A 16,704-nucleotide genomic window follows, 5' to 3' on the forward strand; every position below is an offset into this window, starting at 1 on the left:
AAAGACTCTGTGGGAGAGCAGGGAATGCAGGCACAACATCACTCCCTCCATTCCTTTCGACAGTTTCCCAAGGCCTCTGGCACAAAATTTCTCCATCCTTCTTTTTTCAGAAACACATGCTCCAAGATCATCAATGTATACGAACAGATGGCTGGAGCTGTCACCAAGTCCATCAGGTTTATAGATGATAAGGTTCTAAATCCCAGTTTGGTCTCAGGTGGCCCACCAAAGACCTTATGCTCCTTGCTTATATCTCTGTCAACCAGACAGAGAATTCTAATTCAAAAGGCATCTTGTCTACCTCAGTTCTGTTCCTTTGTTGTCTCCTTTGAAAGTGAAACATCTGTGCGTGGAGAGAAGAATCACACATTTCCGAGGCAGAGGCCATCCTGGCCCTGAGTCACAGCTGCCTGGCTTCACTGAGGATCTAGTGCCCTGGCTTCTCAGCAACGTGGAGCTCAGGGCATTTCTGTTGCGCTGGTACTGATGTACGAACATCTATAACAAAAGTTAACATCATAACAATGGCACAACATAAGGTTAACAATTTAATTTCTTAATTTTCAGAAAGCTTCTTTAAGGTGATATGAAAGTTGTTAATGCCCTGTTAACTTCTCTAAATTCTAGTAAGGTATATAAGGAGGTATATAATGACATTAGGCTCATTAAAAAACTCTTTCTCCTACCTGGGATTGGAAGAATAATAGCGTAAAGTGTAATAGAGTAACAATTGTTTAAGTGTTGTGTAAAATGCCATATAGTGATTAACAAAAAAATAGTGAAGAATTCCTCCTCACCTTCACATGACTTTAATCATGCGTTTTTGAAATAGATGTTTTCAGTCTAGTTCTGGATGAAGTCCAGCTTCTTCTTTCTGATCCTTATTCCTAATCTCAGGGTGACATCCAACTTAGATACTGAAGTGTTCCTTTCTCCACTATGAAACCTAGTTTTCACAAGGGAAGGATAAACAAACTCATGTTCAAGTGCCAATCATGGGTGGGATAAGGCTTAGCCTGTGTTTCCCAGAGGCATTCTAGTGGAAAGGCGTTAGTCAAAAGCTCCAGGTTGCAATGCCTGGTCTGCCACTCATTCTATGATATGTGAACCCAGCACAACAAACTCTGAGGCCAGTTTCTCTTTTTTAAAAATAGCAGCTATATGGGGACTTCCCTGGCAGTCCAGTGGTTAAGACCTCATGCTTCCACTGCAGGGGCCACAGGTTGATTCCTGGTTGGGAAACTAAAATCCCTCATGCCCCGTGTTTGGTCCATAGCTGGTACTCAATTTATGTTAAAAAGTCTTGTTAATTTACTCAAAAGAGAACAAAGCCTTAATCCAGAGAAAACGGCTTTTAACTGTGGAATTTCATATTGAGGAGAATCTGGTGGGCCTTTTTTTGGTCTCCCTTAAATCATATTTTATAGGTAGTTGCCAACTCTGTTCTTTTTTTTTCTTTCTATAAGGAGAACAATACGCTTGTCTCCATCTCCACCATGGTCTGACAGGAACTTGTTTCAGCCTGGTTGTGTCAGGGGCAGGGACCACAAAAGTGCTTTCACTAAAGTCTAAGGGATGTCACGTGTGGGGCGTCTCTTTCCAGTTACATAAAGTTCACTTCATATGAAGACACGATTCCCTCCCCATTCCCAAGACACTGATCTGTAAAATGGTGCACAATGACCCTCAAATAGTTGTGCATTTCTTTAATCATCTTGTATAGATCTATATGTTAAAGCGGTTTCCTAAATCTACATTTTCCATCTGCTGTGGTTCAACCTTTGCGAAGGAAAGGAAAACGGATATCAGACTGTCGCTCACTTCTCCGTAACTACAAAGCACCTACAGGATGGGGGCACCACTTGATTTTATTTTCTAACTTTCAAGCTGGCTTTGGATAAATACCCTTTTATTTTTTGCTCCACAGAGATGCTTGGATAAAAGATCTGAAGAGTCCCTTCAAGTGCTCCAGACGGCCCGCTCTGTTTGGTGGTAATACATCAGTGGTGAGCTCTGCAGCAGGACTGGCGCCCCGGGGGCCCGCGCTGGAGCAGCAGGGGCACGGAGGCAGGGCTCCGGGCCAGCGCCCTTTCACATCTCCTTAGGAGGGGACACCGCCCAGGCGCCCGCGTTGCTAGGTCTTCTGTTTGCCGGCTTCTAAAAGAACCCAGAGCGGGACCAAAGCAAACCGGGAGGGGGGCCGGAAAAGCTAAAGCGCCTTCTCAGTCATCAGTAGGGAAAAGCGGTCGCTCCTCGGTTGGCCCTTCCCGCCCGTAGCCATCCCGGAGAGGGGCGGGGTGCTGAGAAGCCCCCTCGTCCTTGGTTCCTCCCAACCGTCGCCGGCCCCGGCGCCCTCGCTCCCGCTCCGCCGCGCACGTCGCGCACCCCCGGTCGCCGCCCGCGAATGGTCTGGCCCGTCGGTAGCCACCACCCCTTTGGCAACGACCCCTGTTCCAGCTGCTCCGGGTCGAGCGCCGGCGCCCAGAGCTGTGGCTGCCGCGGGCGGTGGGTGGGTGGGCGGGCGGAGGGGAGCAGCCGACATTCAGCGCGGGCTGCCGGGCCCGGGGCAGCTGCGGTGGGAAGCCGAGGCGCGCGGGAGCCGTGGAGGGACCGTCCGCAGCCCGGAGGCGAGGACCCGGGCTGGGTTTTCCTTACTCCGGTGAGTACCTGCTGCCCCGATCCTCCCTGACCCCCTTTCCCTGTCCCCACGCCCCCGAGGTGTCGGTCCCCCCCCGGACGGTCACTGCTCCGGGGACACTGGCCCCCGCGGGAGCAGCGGCACGGGGAGCTGCTGCTGTTGGTGCTAATGATTCAGCACCATTCGCGCCCTGAGAGATTTGGGCAGAATGGGGGAGGGTGGGGGGGGCGAGGTCAGTTGCTGCTCTCTCCTCAGCTTCTGGGTTCCAGATGAACGACCCCGGCGGGCGAGGTCGGGTGGGGGGAGCTAGGAGGCTCCCTGCTGGCTTGTTCTGTGATTCTGTCCTTTTCCCACATCACGGTACAGACCTCCGTGAGTGTGCGGTGCAGTATTCAGTGTGTCTTTTTCGCACAGGCGAGTGAAGTCTAGGGCCCTTTTCTACACCTGTCATTTTTTCTACTTCTTCCTCGGTTGGATGCCCAATTCGTGCCATCATTCGTGCAACTTGACATCGCGTTGCATCCCCCGCAAACGTGTGAGAAAGATGCTGTATCCAACCTGTCTTGTATTCAGAGTGGGTTTGATTGGTCTTGACATAGTAGGAAAAGATTTAAGGGAGGTAGGAAATAATACTTTCAGAGCCTAGGCACTTTATGTATACATACATATATATATATATAAATAATTTCATTAAATCACGACAACAACTCAGAACCAAATGTACAAAGTGAAAAGCGGGGAAGTTAAATTACGTGCTCAAGGTCACAGCATAGGTATTTGGATATGAGATGCCCTGATCCCAAAGCCCACGAACCTTCCACTGTATTAAGGAGTTGTGTATCCAAGTGTGTCCAAGTTATATGTACAAGTATATGATTTATTACATATTAAACATAGTATTAATTTTCATAGAAGTAATCTCAAACAACAGCAACAACCTGTAAACTTCCTGTGTATGGAATTATCATTCTTTTAGTGTAAAAGTAGGAGCATTCTTTGAATTATATGAAAAAATATACTATTTTCTTAGAAAGCATATGCCAAAATGTAGTATCTTGACCACACTGCATAGGAGAGCTAGGTCATAACAGGAGCTGTTCAACACTTTTTTGGCAGTGATAGATGGTGAATGCTTTGTGCTTTGGCATAGCAGGTGATAGCTCCATTTTACAGACGAAGGAACTGAAATACAGAGAAGGTTCAAGATTACACAGCTAGCTAGTGGTGGAATCTGGACAAGCATTGACTCTTACACAAAACATGTGTTGTAGCAAAGTGTAGCTCTGTATAGTGGGAGACTGTATTGATTTGTTTTTACCCTGCCCTTCAGAGTCAACAGTTATATTGACCTTGTATGCTCTTTCTGTAAAAATAATGGATGCTAGGTTTTTCTTTGTTCCTTGCTTGGCCATTTGATTTGCTTTCATTTACGATTTATGTATTTTCTCTTAAGATATGCAACTCTTGTTGATGTTTCAGGAAGCAGGTTGCTATAGTACAAATGCTCATTATCTCCAAGTACTGGACTAGTATATGAGGGCAGATAGGATCATAGTCATCTTCGTCCATCATTTCTAAAGTATTTGCATTGGAGAATTCTTTTTTGAGTTGATGAGGATATTGATAGACTAAATAAAATGGAGGCACAAATTTACATTTGTTGTTCAGACAAGGCTGTTAAGAGAAGTAGGGTCTTGAGATGAGTCTTAAGTTTGATTTCTAGGAGGTCATTTCTTTTTGTTCTTTATATGGCTATAGACCATACCCTGACCTCAGTGAGGCCTCTTGTGGTCCAATCTGTTTAATCCCAAAGGAGACAGCAGAATTGGTATAAATGAATAAGCAAAAATACAATCCCACTGCTATTTAAAAAAAAAGGAAAGTGCATGTTCTAGCGTTGGAGGGTCAGTAGGAGCATTTTAAAACAGATGCAATACACTTTATTTAGATAACATCACTGAGTATGAATATAATACCAACTTGGCTTTGGAACTGTATTCTCTCTCTCTCTTCCCTTTGTGTGTGTGTGTGTTTGTCAAATGACTACTATCTGCAGACCATCTAAATTCTAAAAGTCTAGCTGGGGAAACTAAAAGTCTAGCTGGGAAAATATTTACCTACATATGAGCGATTAACCAAATAGGTAGAATTGGCTTAATACCGGAAAAATGTAGTGCAGACTTAAGTGCCATATGAACACCTTAAGAAGGAGAAATAGTAATGGCTAGGGCCATAAGAGGATCAGGAAAGTCTTCATGGATGGAAGTGTATTAAATCACTCTCTGAGAGATGGGAAGGCTTTTAGTAGGAAAGAGAAAGCCAGATGAAGAAGTTCAGCAGAGAAGTGGTCATGTACTGTTTGGATGCATGATGACAAATTATGAGGAACCTTGCGTATCAGGCAGTGAAATCTGCTCCTTATTGGGTAATCATAGGGAACTAGTGTAGGTGACTGAGCAAGCCAAGTTTCTCTTTGGCTTGTCTTGCTCCATATTCCTTGTTCCAAGTGCTGTTTGAGAAAATGTTATATTTCCTGGGTACTGATATTAAAAGTACTAACCCAGAAAGTTTTCTATGCAAGTAAGATTTTTCCTCTTCCAAGGAGGTTTGCCTTTTTAAAAGCTTTCCCCCTTTCATTATAGTATTACAAACAATTTGGAAACTAAGAATATATTAAAAAAATCACCGTAATCTTACTAACTGAAGACAACCACTATTAACATACTGATGTGTTTCCTTCCACTCTTTTTTCCGCACATAGTTTTAATCATGCTGTGTATATTACTTTTTATACATTTTTACTTTAAATTTTATAACAGTAATTTTCACTTAATTACAATTTGACAGTGAACATTTAAAATGCCTACATAAGTTTCCATGAGGTAGATGTGCCATAAATTCCTAATCACTCCTCATTGGCACTGTATTTTTTAAAAAAATTTTATTGCAGTATAATTGATTTACAATGTTGTGTTAGTTTCAGGTATACAGCAAAGTGAATCTGTTATACAAATACATAGCCATTGTATAATAAATAACACTGTGATGAACATCTTTGTTCATAAGCTCTTTTCTAAATTTTAGAAATTAGTTCCTTAGGATAGAGTCTCAGAAATAAAAGTTCTGGGTTAAAAGGTATGAGTTCTTGTTTGACTTTTTTTAAAAAAATTGAGCTATAATTGGTATATAACATTTTATTAGTTTTGGGTATATAACGTAATGATTTAATATTTGTATATGTTGCAAAATGATCACCACAGTAAGTCTAGTTAACATCCATTACTACACATAGTTACAGGTTTTTTTTGTGATGCTTACTTTGACTAAATTTTATGCAAGTTTTAAAACTCTACTGGATTTTGTATTCTTTGGAGCATTAGCATATTAAGTACAGGATATTTGCATGTTAATAATTAATAACACTCCTGTCTGTGACTCCTCAGATTATACTGTTTCAGGCAAACTTGTCTTTTGATTAGAAAGATTAGTTAAATCATGGATACTGGGAGAAAGGCAGGCAGTTGGGGCCACTGAAGAGAGAAGATGTAAATAATGGAGGACAGGTTTGGTGAGAGTGAGCAAGAGTTTGTAGCCAGAGAAGGGGCTTGTGTGATAGACTACTTTCTGGTCCTGGTGTTGTATTTGTGGACGTCAACTCTCTCCTTTACCGTGCTCTTCCCTCAGGAATCCACCCCTATCCTCCACACAATATCTGTCTCTTTCAAACTTCTTCCACCCTTCTGTATCAGGTTCCCAGGTCTCAGCTGCAGTATCCCAGCAGTGCAAGGCTTATGAACTCACTATCGTGTTCTAATTTGAAGAATCCACATAGGTAAGCGCAGGAATTCCAGACCTCCTTCAGTTCTCAGCAGAAGCCCAGGTTACATGGTGCAAGAGTGTCTGGTGGACGTTGAAGACTCTCGCCCTCTCCACCGTGCACATTGCCAGAGATGGCCTTTGAGAACAGCAGCCGCTGGGGAGTCGCCTAAGGTTTCCAACATCCCCTACTGGCATTCGGGTGTCCCCTCCTCTCGTTCCCAGTATTTCTCGACCAGAGGAAATTCCCCTCATTGAGGAGAGACAGTGTGCTTCAGTGTCCCACCAGTTGTAGGGTTACATGACGCTACCTCCTTGGACAGGTACATTGGCCAGGCCTCTGCCTTGCTTCCCCAGGCTCTCACCTGGGTTTCCTCTGGATCCCACCCCCATTCTCCTTGGAATTTGAGGCCAGGGAGCCACTGAGGCAGGGAGGCCATGAAGTGTCTCTGAGAACCAGTGGAAGGGGAGTTAGGGATACGAAAGTGCCTCGAGGGCACAAGTAGTTAGCAGAGAGGCAGGCACTTGGAATATATCATCAGTTTGGGAAGATGTGAAAGGAAACAATGAAAACTGAAGCATCACTTTACAAACCAAAAATAGGCCCCGTCTTTTTAGAACCTGACAGATGATTTCTGGTGGAAATTGGGCACTGAGGTAGGCTGAGTAATATTCTGGGCAGAATTTGTCGTGTGCTTAGTTGGGACCTACTATTTAAAACAGTTTGCTTAAGCTATTAGAAGGTGGTAAGTCTATTTCCATTCCTCCCAGGCATTATTTGTCAAAGTTCAACTGGGCTTAGTCAACAGTTTTCCCTAGGGTTAAGTTAAAGCTAAAAACTTAAATTATTTATTATTATTATTTATTCTCCACTACCCTTGTTTCGTTAGTTCCCATTTGACATTTACCTGACACGTTCCCACCCATGGTATACATGATAGTTGACAAAGCCAAGGTGTTGGGTTGTTTAGGCTCTGGGAGTTGAGTGATAAATCCAATTTTCTCTTTTTTCTTTCACTTCTTACTTGTAAGCAACTAGTTGGACTGTGTTTCTTTGACTTCTTTGAAGGTTTAGAGTTAGGTGGTCAAGTGGTCACTGCGTCTCCCCTGGGGCTGATTACTCCTTTCTTTTGAAATTGATGATATTTTTGGTCCAATGGGCATGCTGAACTGTCCACATTGTTTGGTTTTTCTAAATTGTGTTATGGCACCTGAGCTTCCAAACTTCTGTGTTATTTTTGTTCTGCGTAGCTACGTGAAATGGAACATTATGTTTGATAAAAGATTATTTTGAACATTTCTATCTCTTTTACCCACTACTTTGCAAAGTCTGAACTGGTGACACATCTAATTCAGCAAGGTGGCAGTAGCTTGTTTTCATAAAAATTCTCCTCCCTCCTCTGTGAGCTTATTTGCAGTGAAGTTGACTTTTTAAAGTAAAGTGAGCATTTGTAAATTTGGAAGATGGATCAGCAGTAATCCAGGCAGCAGCTTCAAGATTATTTCTATGCTCTTTGCTGGATTAGAATTTTAGGGCTGTTTAGGTATACTTCTCATTTAAGGTAGTACTGTCTTTCTTTTGTAAGAGAAGAGAGCCCACTTAAAATTTGTGTAAAATCTAATTGATGTGATTCTAGTGCTGTGTTTGACTGGCTTTGTGATATGAATGGTTGTATGTGTGGTGTATTGGTAGGAAAAGTTAGGAACTGTGGATTTAATTTGCATCATTGCATTTGATGGGAAGATTTTCATGTGTAATTTTGTCATTGCTATTATTTAAAATATATTTTTTCCAGGTATTTAATAAATAAAATCTGTAATCATGTGTGACATTCATAGTGATTGCTGAAAAATCAGGACAGTAATTTTAGCACGCGTCTCAGTTTATATTTAGAATCGGTCTGTCTGCAGTTACCCAAACAAATATGTGCTAGCTACTCTATGGAGAGGAAAGATAGAAATTGAACACTTTCTACAATCAGTTTAGTTCACATGAAACCAGATGGAGACATTTTCATTTAGCTGTAGGTTTGAGCACATCCAAGATGATAATGTTGTATTTAATTACTTACATCTCTCAATCTAGAATCCTAAAGATTGACAGATATTACTTCCTCCGTTTTAATGATGTGAAAAATCGAGCTAGGCAGAGGGAAAAAAAAAAAAAAACCAGGCAAAATGCATGCCGAATCATCATAGGATTAGAAATTGGTCTACAGCTGCCCCTTTTATACTAATTTTGACAATAGGCGCTACTATTTACTGTTACATGTAAACAAGGGGATGACCTTCATTCATTTATTAGATAGTTTTAGTTTAATTAGATGGTTTTACTACTTTTACAGTATTTGAGGAAAAAAAAAAGTCGTCAAATCCATTGAATACTTTTTCCTAATCTCTGATGTCTACTTTAGTCCATGTCAGTTTCACCCTTAGTCAACACACACATACTTCAATCCATTATTTTTGGAAAATTTAAACAAGTTATTTCTGGAATTTGCTGCAAAAATTAAAGGAAAACATACATTTTAATATTCAGGAAAGTTTTAAAGGGAGGGATCAGTGCTTCTTAAAATCAAGTGGACTATACATATGTGGAAAACTTTTTCACTTGTCAGAAATCAGTGCCAAATGGGCATTTCTGGCAGAAAGAAAAGTTTGCTGCTACATATGTTAGGAGGTTGTCATTTTGGAATAGGAGGCATTTTCTCTTTTAAAAATGTATCTTGGGGCTTCCCTGGTGGCGCAGTGGTTGAGAGTCCGCCTGCCGATACAGGGGACACGGGTTCGTGCCCCGGTCCGGGAAGATCCCACATACCACAGAGCGGCTGGGCCCGTGAGCCGTGGCTGCTGAGCCTGCGCGTCGGGAGCCTGTGCTCCGCAACGGGAGAGACCACAACAGTGAGAGGCCCGCGTACCGCAAAAAACAAAAACAAAAACAAACAAACATGTATCTTGGGTATGTGTTGAGAGCTATTTTCATCCTTGACTAAGGAATTAAAAGTTAAATGTATTTTTCATTAGTTGTAATATGGCCTATTTACTTCCATAATGTGCTTGAAAGCATATCTGTGAATTTTGTTTTTGAATTCATAAGGAACCAGAATAATAAATATAGGATGAAGTGAAGGTCCTGAAGTATAGCTTCTACTGAGAACAAAATTAAACAAATACACTCAGCAATACCTATGAATATAGATATTTAGATCTCCAAGTAAAATTACCTAATGGTAATCCAAGAGTTTTTCTCCCGTTGGTATAACTATACATATTATGGTAATATGCAAGTGATATTCATGTTTTCTGGAAGAAAAGAGTCTAGAGTAGTGTAAAAATACTGTGATTTATGTAATTGTTTGGGTAATTTCTGATATTTTGTAGGCATTCCACAAATGCAACAATTTTTTCTTTCAGTTAATGTTTTGTATTTTTTATCGTGATAAAAACACATAACATAAAATTTACCATGTTAACCATTTTTAAGTGTATTGTTCAGTAGTGTTAAATATATTCACATTGTTGTGAAATAGATCCCTAGATCTTTCTCATCTTGCAAATCTGAAATTTTATATCCATTAAACAACAACTCCCCTTTCCCCTTCCCCCAGGTCTCTGGTAACCACCATTCTACTTTCTGTTTCTATGAGTTTTAGTAGTTTAGATACCTTAATATAAATGGAATCATACAGTATTTGTCTTTTTGTGACTGGTTTATTTCACTTAATAAAATGCCCTAAGGTTTTATCCATGTTGTAGCATATGACAGTATTTCCTTCCTTTTTAAAGCCAAGTAATATTCCATTGTATATACACCACATTTTGTTTATCCATTCATCTGTTGATGTATATTTGGGTTGCTTCCACATCTTTGCTATTGAGAATAGTGCCATTATGAACATAGGTGTGCAAATATCTCTCCAATACCCTGCTTTCAGTTCTTTTTGATATATAGCTAGAAATGGGATTGTTGTATCATCTTTGGAGAAATGTCTATGCAAGTCCTTTCCCCATTTTTACTCTAAACCAGTCAAACAACTGTTTTTTTGTTTTTGTTTTTTTTTGTGGTACGCGGGCCTCTCACTGTTGTGGCCTCTCCCGTTGCGGAGCACAGGCTCCTGACACGCAGGCTCAGCGGCCATGGCTCACGGGCCCAGACACTCCGCGGCATGTGGGATCTTCCCGGACCGGGGCACGAACCCATGTCCCCTGCATCGGCAGGCGGACTCTCAACCACGGTGCCACCAAGGAAGCCCCTTTCCCCATTTTTAAATCTGGTTATTTGATTTTTTGTTGTTAAGTTGTTGGAATTCTTTATATCAGATAAATGATTTTCTCCCACTCCATAGGTTGCCTTTTCACTCTATTGATTGTGTTCTTTGACGTACACAAAAATTTTGTTTAATGTAGTCTCATTTGTATAGTTTTGCTTTTATTGCCTGTGTAGCACTGATTATTTTTAGCAGTTTAAAAATGTATTGATAGAATTGTTTCAAGTTGCTGTTTATTATTTTCCTCTTTATTCTTTGAAGTCCATGAGATTTTTTGAGACTTTGCAATTATGATGCCTGGTGTAATTATTTAACAAATTAAACTTAATTTTGATTAACTTTTTCTTTTTCAAAGATCCATTTTTTAATCTGTTTAATGTAGAATTTTGTTGCTGTAACTTAACTAATATGTTAATAGGAATTATGTTAATCCTGTACATTAATTTAGGGAGAATTAACATTTTTAAAAAATTAATTAATTTTTGGCTGCATTGGGTCTTTGTTGCTGTGCATTGGCTTTCTCTAGTTGAGGCAAGCAGGGGCTACTCTTTGTTGCAGTGCTAGGGCTTCTCATTGCAGTGGCTTCTCTTGTTGTGGAGCATGGGCTCTAGGCACGCAGGCTTCAGTAGTTGTGGCACGTGGGCATGGTAGTTGTGGCCCGTGGGCTTAGTTGCTCCATGGTATGTGGGGTCTTCCCAGACCAGGGCTTGAACCCGTGTCCCCTGCATTGGCAGGCAGATTCTTAACCACTGCACCACCAGGGAAGTCCAGAATTAACATCTTTACTATATTGATTCTTCCAATCTGTGAACATGATATGTGTCTCCAGGTATATATGTCTCCCTTGATTTCTTTTATCAAAATATCATAATTTTAATTACACATATCTTGCACATGTTTTGTTAGATTTATACTTAAGTATTTCATATTCTTTGGGGCAACTGTAAATGATACTGCATTAAAATTTTTTTGTTTCCATTTCTTTGCTGTCAATATATAGAAATGCAATTGGTTTTTGTGTTGGTCTTGTATCCTGAAACCTCATTGAACTCACATTTTGGATCTAGGACTGTAGATCCTTTGATTTTTTTTAATGTAGACAGTCATGTCATTTGCAAACTGAAACAATTTCTTTTCAATCTGTATGCCTTTAATTTATTTTTCTTGCCTTGTTGCAATGGCTAGAACTTCTAGTATTGTGCTAAATAATTTGAATGGTGAGAGTGGACGTCCTTGCCTTCTTCCCAATATTAGAGAAAAATTATTCTGTCTTTTACAATTAAGTATGATGTTAGCTGTATGTTTTTTTGTAGATGTTCTTTATTAGGTTGAGGTGGTTCCCCCCTCTGTTCCTAGTGTACTGAGACTTTTTATCCTGAGTGGATATCAAATTACATCAAATGCTTTTTCTGCAACAATTGATATGGACATATGATTTTTCCCTTAGCCTATTGATATGGTGGATTGTATTGATTAATTTTTTTAATATTGAATCAGCCTTGCATACATGGAATAAATCCCATTTGGTCATGTATACATGACACACACATACATACACATATACAAACACACATACATATACATGCTTATTGTAGTATTCAATTTGCCAACATTGTTAAATATTTTTTGCTATTAATTTCAGGAGAGATATTGGTTGTAGTTTCCTTTTTGTTGTGCTTCCTTTATTTGGTTTTGGTTGTTAGAATATTACTGGCCTCATGTGGTACCAAGAAACTACCGCTTGTTGAGTTTGGGTGTTGTATCAAATTCAAATATCTATAATAACCTGAGAAGGGTATTAAAATACTCCTTTTTTCCAACTACATATCTCTGTGAGGCCAATTTTTTCCATATATTTCAACCAGAAGAACTTATCAAAATGAATGCAGAAACAGGTATGAGAATCTATTTTCTTGAAGAAAGATATTAGAGGAATTTGAAAAAGTATAAAACAATGTTACTCATTCCTTTTTAAGAAAACTGTAGTTACTTTTTAATACAGTATGTTTTTGTTAACATGTAATGGTTTTATTATTGTTATTTTTAAATGAATGAATAAGTATTTTAAACATTTATCAGTTTTACTTTCTAATAAGGTGAATATTGATAGATATGACCCACAAAAACAAAGCTCAACAAAACTGAAAGAGCATAAAGAGTTCCAGCACCAAAAGTTTGAGAAGCACTACTAAGATGACCAAGGCAAGGAGAAAAGTGAAGCCAGAGGCATGGGCATATGCATCTCACACTTGGCATTGGTTTAAACAAGTTGTTACACGTGCACATTTTCCTCTTTCTCCGCTAGTATTTTTATTTCACAAAAAGATGCTTTTTCCTCCACATCAATTCATTGATATGTATGCTAATCTCTTAGGAAAAAATACAACACATCAATTCATTGATATGTATGCTAATCTCTTAGGAAAAAATACGATAAATAGACCAATAGAAGTCCATAATGTAATCTTTACAAAATGAAATGCCTCAAAATTATCTCCACCCTAACTTTAACAAATGTTTTATATAGACATATAACTATATTTTAAGTTACAAATTATAAAAGAAATATTCAGTTATAACTTATGCAAGGATTAAGTAATTTAGAATGTTTTACCAAGAATTGACTAAAAGATAGTACAAGAGATATTTACATTACTGTCTTTTGATTTTGATTATTGTAAATGGCTTTTCTTTTGTATTTTTCCCCAGTACTTCATTGAAGTATAATTTGTATATAGTAAAATGTACACGTTGTAGAGTTTTTATAGAGTTTTAAGAGTTTTATAGAGTTTTATATAGAGTTTTAAGATTTTGGTAATACCATTCGAAGATACCTAGTTTGTAATAGAATGAACATGCAAGATGAGATGATAAAAAAATCTTAGGGGTCTTCCTTGGTGGCGCAGTGGTTGAGAGTCCGCCTGCCGATGTGGGGGACACGGGTGCGTGCCGCGGTCCGGGAGAATCCCACATACCACGGAGCGGCTGGGCCCGTGAGCCATGGCCGCTGAGCCTGCGTGTCTGGAGCCTGTGTTCCGCAGCGGGAGGGGCCACAACAGTGAGAGGCCCGAGTACCGCAAAAAAAAAAAAAAAAAAAAAAAACTTAGAATATCAGTGAGGGGAAAAAATAAGATGAAGTGAGCTAGGGGAGACATTAGCTCACAAAATCCATGTTACGAAATCCTGCATGTTTATTAGAGCTGGACACGCTTTTTTTTTTTTAACATCTTTATTGGAGTATAATTGCTTTACAGTGTTGTGTAAGTTTCTGCTGTATAACAACGTGAATCAACTATATGCATACATATATCCCCATATCCCCTCCCTCTTGCATCTCCCTTCCACCCTCCTTATCCCACCCCTCTAGGTGGTCGCAAAGCACTGAGAGCTGGGCACACATTTAATTCAAGTTTTCTAACTTCCAGGCAAAGAGGGACATACACAGAAAGTTTAATGATTAATTGAAAAGCTAATCAAAGAGAAAAACAAACCAATTGCCTAAGAGGAACAAAGTTGTTGCTATGTAGAATCCAAAGTGAAATTTATGCTACAGTTTCTTTTAAAATGAATTCAGTATAGTGTAATGCAAAATGTCTTCAACATCCTTACAGTGGAATTCAGTAGGATATTTTGGGCTATTTTTTATAATGTCCTTCAATGGGCCCATGATGTGGATCTGTGTTTTGGGGGGAAGTAACCTCCAAAGATCTGATTATTTTCTTCTCTAACATGAGAATAATATCTACCTTGAGAGCATTGTGATATAGGTAAAGATTGTAGTCTGTGCTCAATAAATGATAACTATTCTGTTATAGGGTGGCTGTGACCAACAGTGTAGTGTGGTCCAGATATGTAGCTCTCTGATGATCTGGCTTAATCTAGGAATGGATGTTACAGTGTCTCAAAGAAAGTTCTGCATATCTTTTAGGAATTCCTTCATACATATTATTATTCTTAGCTGAGATGTTAAGGAGCAATCCGTTTGAGGTTTTGCTCCCTGAGAATTACCTGCTATTATTTCTTTTCAGTCAAGTAAAGAATTCCATGATTTGAGAGTCAGCTGGACCGAGTAATAGGAGGACTTTACCAAATGTATGTAGCTAAATAGAAGGCCACAGCTCCTCTGCAGCAAATGGCCTAAAGTAATGATCTTAGACAGGTTTAAATCTCCTCCAAAATCAATTTTGCATTTGTTCCAACACACAGAAGAGTAGGTGTTGGAAGTCCTAAATTTATGACATGGAATGTGGCTCCAAATGCCCATTTCAGCTAGAACAGTTTTAGGTAGAGATAAAATAGTTGGAATTACCACTTCCGCTTCTCTTGCAGAGAAGTGTAATTTTTTTCTTCAGACCAAAATATTTTTTCTGGAGTGTTTTTTAAACCATCAGTTAAGTTTCTGTCGAGAGAAAGTGAAAACAAAATTGTTGGGGTTTGGAAAATTCTCACCTAGCAAAAGTTGAATTAGGCCTCAGACTTTTTTGAATAGAGGAGTAAACTTAGTTTGTAGTAATTGCATGAGCATTTTAGGTTGGTTTGCTTCCTGAGCAGTAGTCTTTTAAAGTCAGCTATCAGATCAACGTAATGGGTATTTGATTTTTAAAAATCTTTTGAGCGTTTGAGTCTAATTTTCTTTCATTAGTAATCCCTTGTGAATTTGCCTTAAGTAAGTCCTACAATCTGTACACATTTTCCACATCATTTAAAGCCTTCTGGGGCTGCCCACGGTGGACTAACTCAGATTCACTGTGATGTCTGCAGGCGGCTGAAGCTAGAGCACGGGCTCCTCTCTGCTTCCCAGGGCCCACAAGAGAAAGGAGGGCCCATCCTTCTTGTCCAGACTAAATCAGTGGGAAGGTCATGATCTTAGGTTTGGAGTCAGTTAGGTACTTTTAACATGTGCTAAAGAATGAATTAGACTCAATTATATATCCTAGCCTCAATGATTGTTTTCAAATTCTAAGCAACTAATTGGATTATAACGTAGCCAAATTTCCATCATATTAGAAATTTCCATTTTCCTCACTGCCAGATTAGAGTTTTGGGGTTTAAATAAATGCTTATTTATTTGTAACATATAAAAATAACATAATCTATTATTAATTATAAATGATTATTAATATATAGTATTATATGTTATAATAATATAATAAACTATAATTCTCATTCAGTTTTCCTTTTCCAAATACCAAAACACCTCTTGCTTTATTGGAAAGTCTTCTGTATAGTTTGGTTTAATTTTGATTTAAACTGATCCTTAAAAAATGAGTCATACAATGTGTTACAAAAATCAGTTATAAAAATATAAAAATATTTAATTATTAGATTTATTTATTAGTCTTGCTTTCATGGTTGAGATTTGCAGTTTCTCATAGGAAAACTAGATGAATGTTTAATTTTTGGCAAAGAGCAATTCTTCTCTATATTATGGAAAATCTGCAGGATGTCATTCTAGAGGGTAAATAAGAGGGGTACCCTTTCCCCTCCCCTCCCCTCCCCTCCCCTCCCCTCCCCTTCCCTTCCTTCCCCTCCCCTCTCCTCTCCTTTCCTCTCCTCTCCTTTCCTTTCCTTTCTTTCTATGACTATAATTTATCTGTCTCATTTGAGTTTTGGATGTGGTTCTGGTTTAGGGTCCCTTAGTCTATCTCCTCTAATTAGTGGATTCTGGTCTGTGAGGAGCCAGATAAATGGACTGGGAAGCTGAGAAAGAAAAGCTTCTCTGGTGCATATAGTCCCCAGGGCACATTTGTAACTCAATCTCTATGACTGGTGTCTGCATCATTTTTATCCTAATGGTCTTCTTAAGCAGTTGTCTCAGATTGTGTAATATAATAGATGAAGGGTTATTATTTTAACTCTAAAATGTTTAGGTATATATTTGGTAGGTGAGATAGTTGTTATATAAATTCTAATGGACTAAAATGAGGAAAATAGGAAATTCATTTTTTTTGTTATAGGTTACCTCCAGGTTATAAAGTACAA

The sequence above is a fragment of the Globicephala melas genome, chromosome 1 (assembly GCF_963455315.2).
Source record: "Globicephala melas chromosome 1, mGloMel1.2, whole genome shotgun sequence".
NCBI classification, from domain to species: Eukaryota; Metazoa; Chordata; class Mammalia; order Artiodactyla; family Delphinidae; genus Globicephala; species Globicephala melas.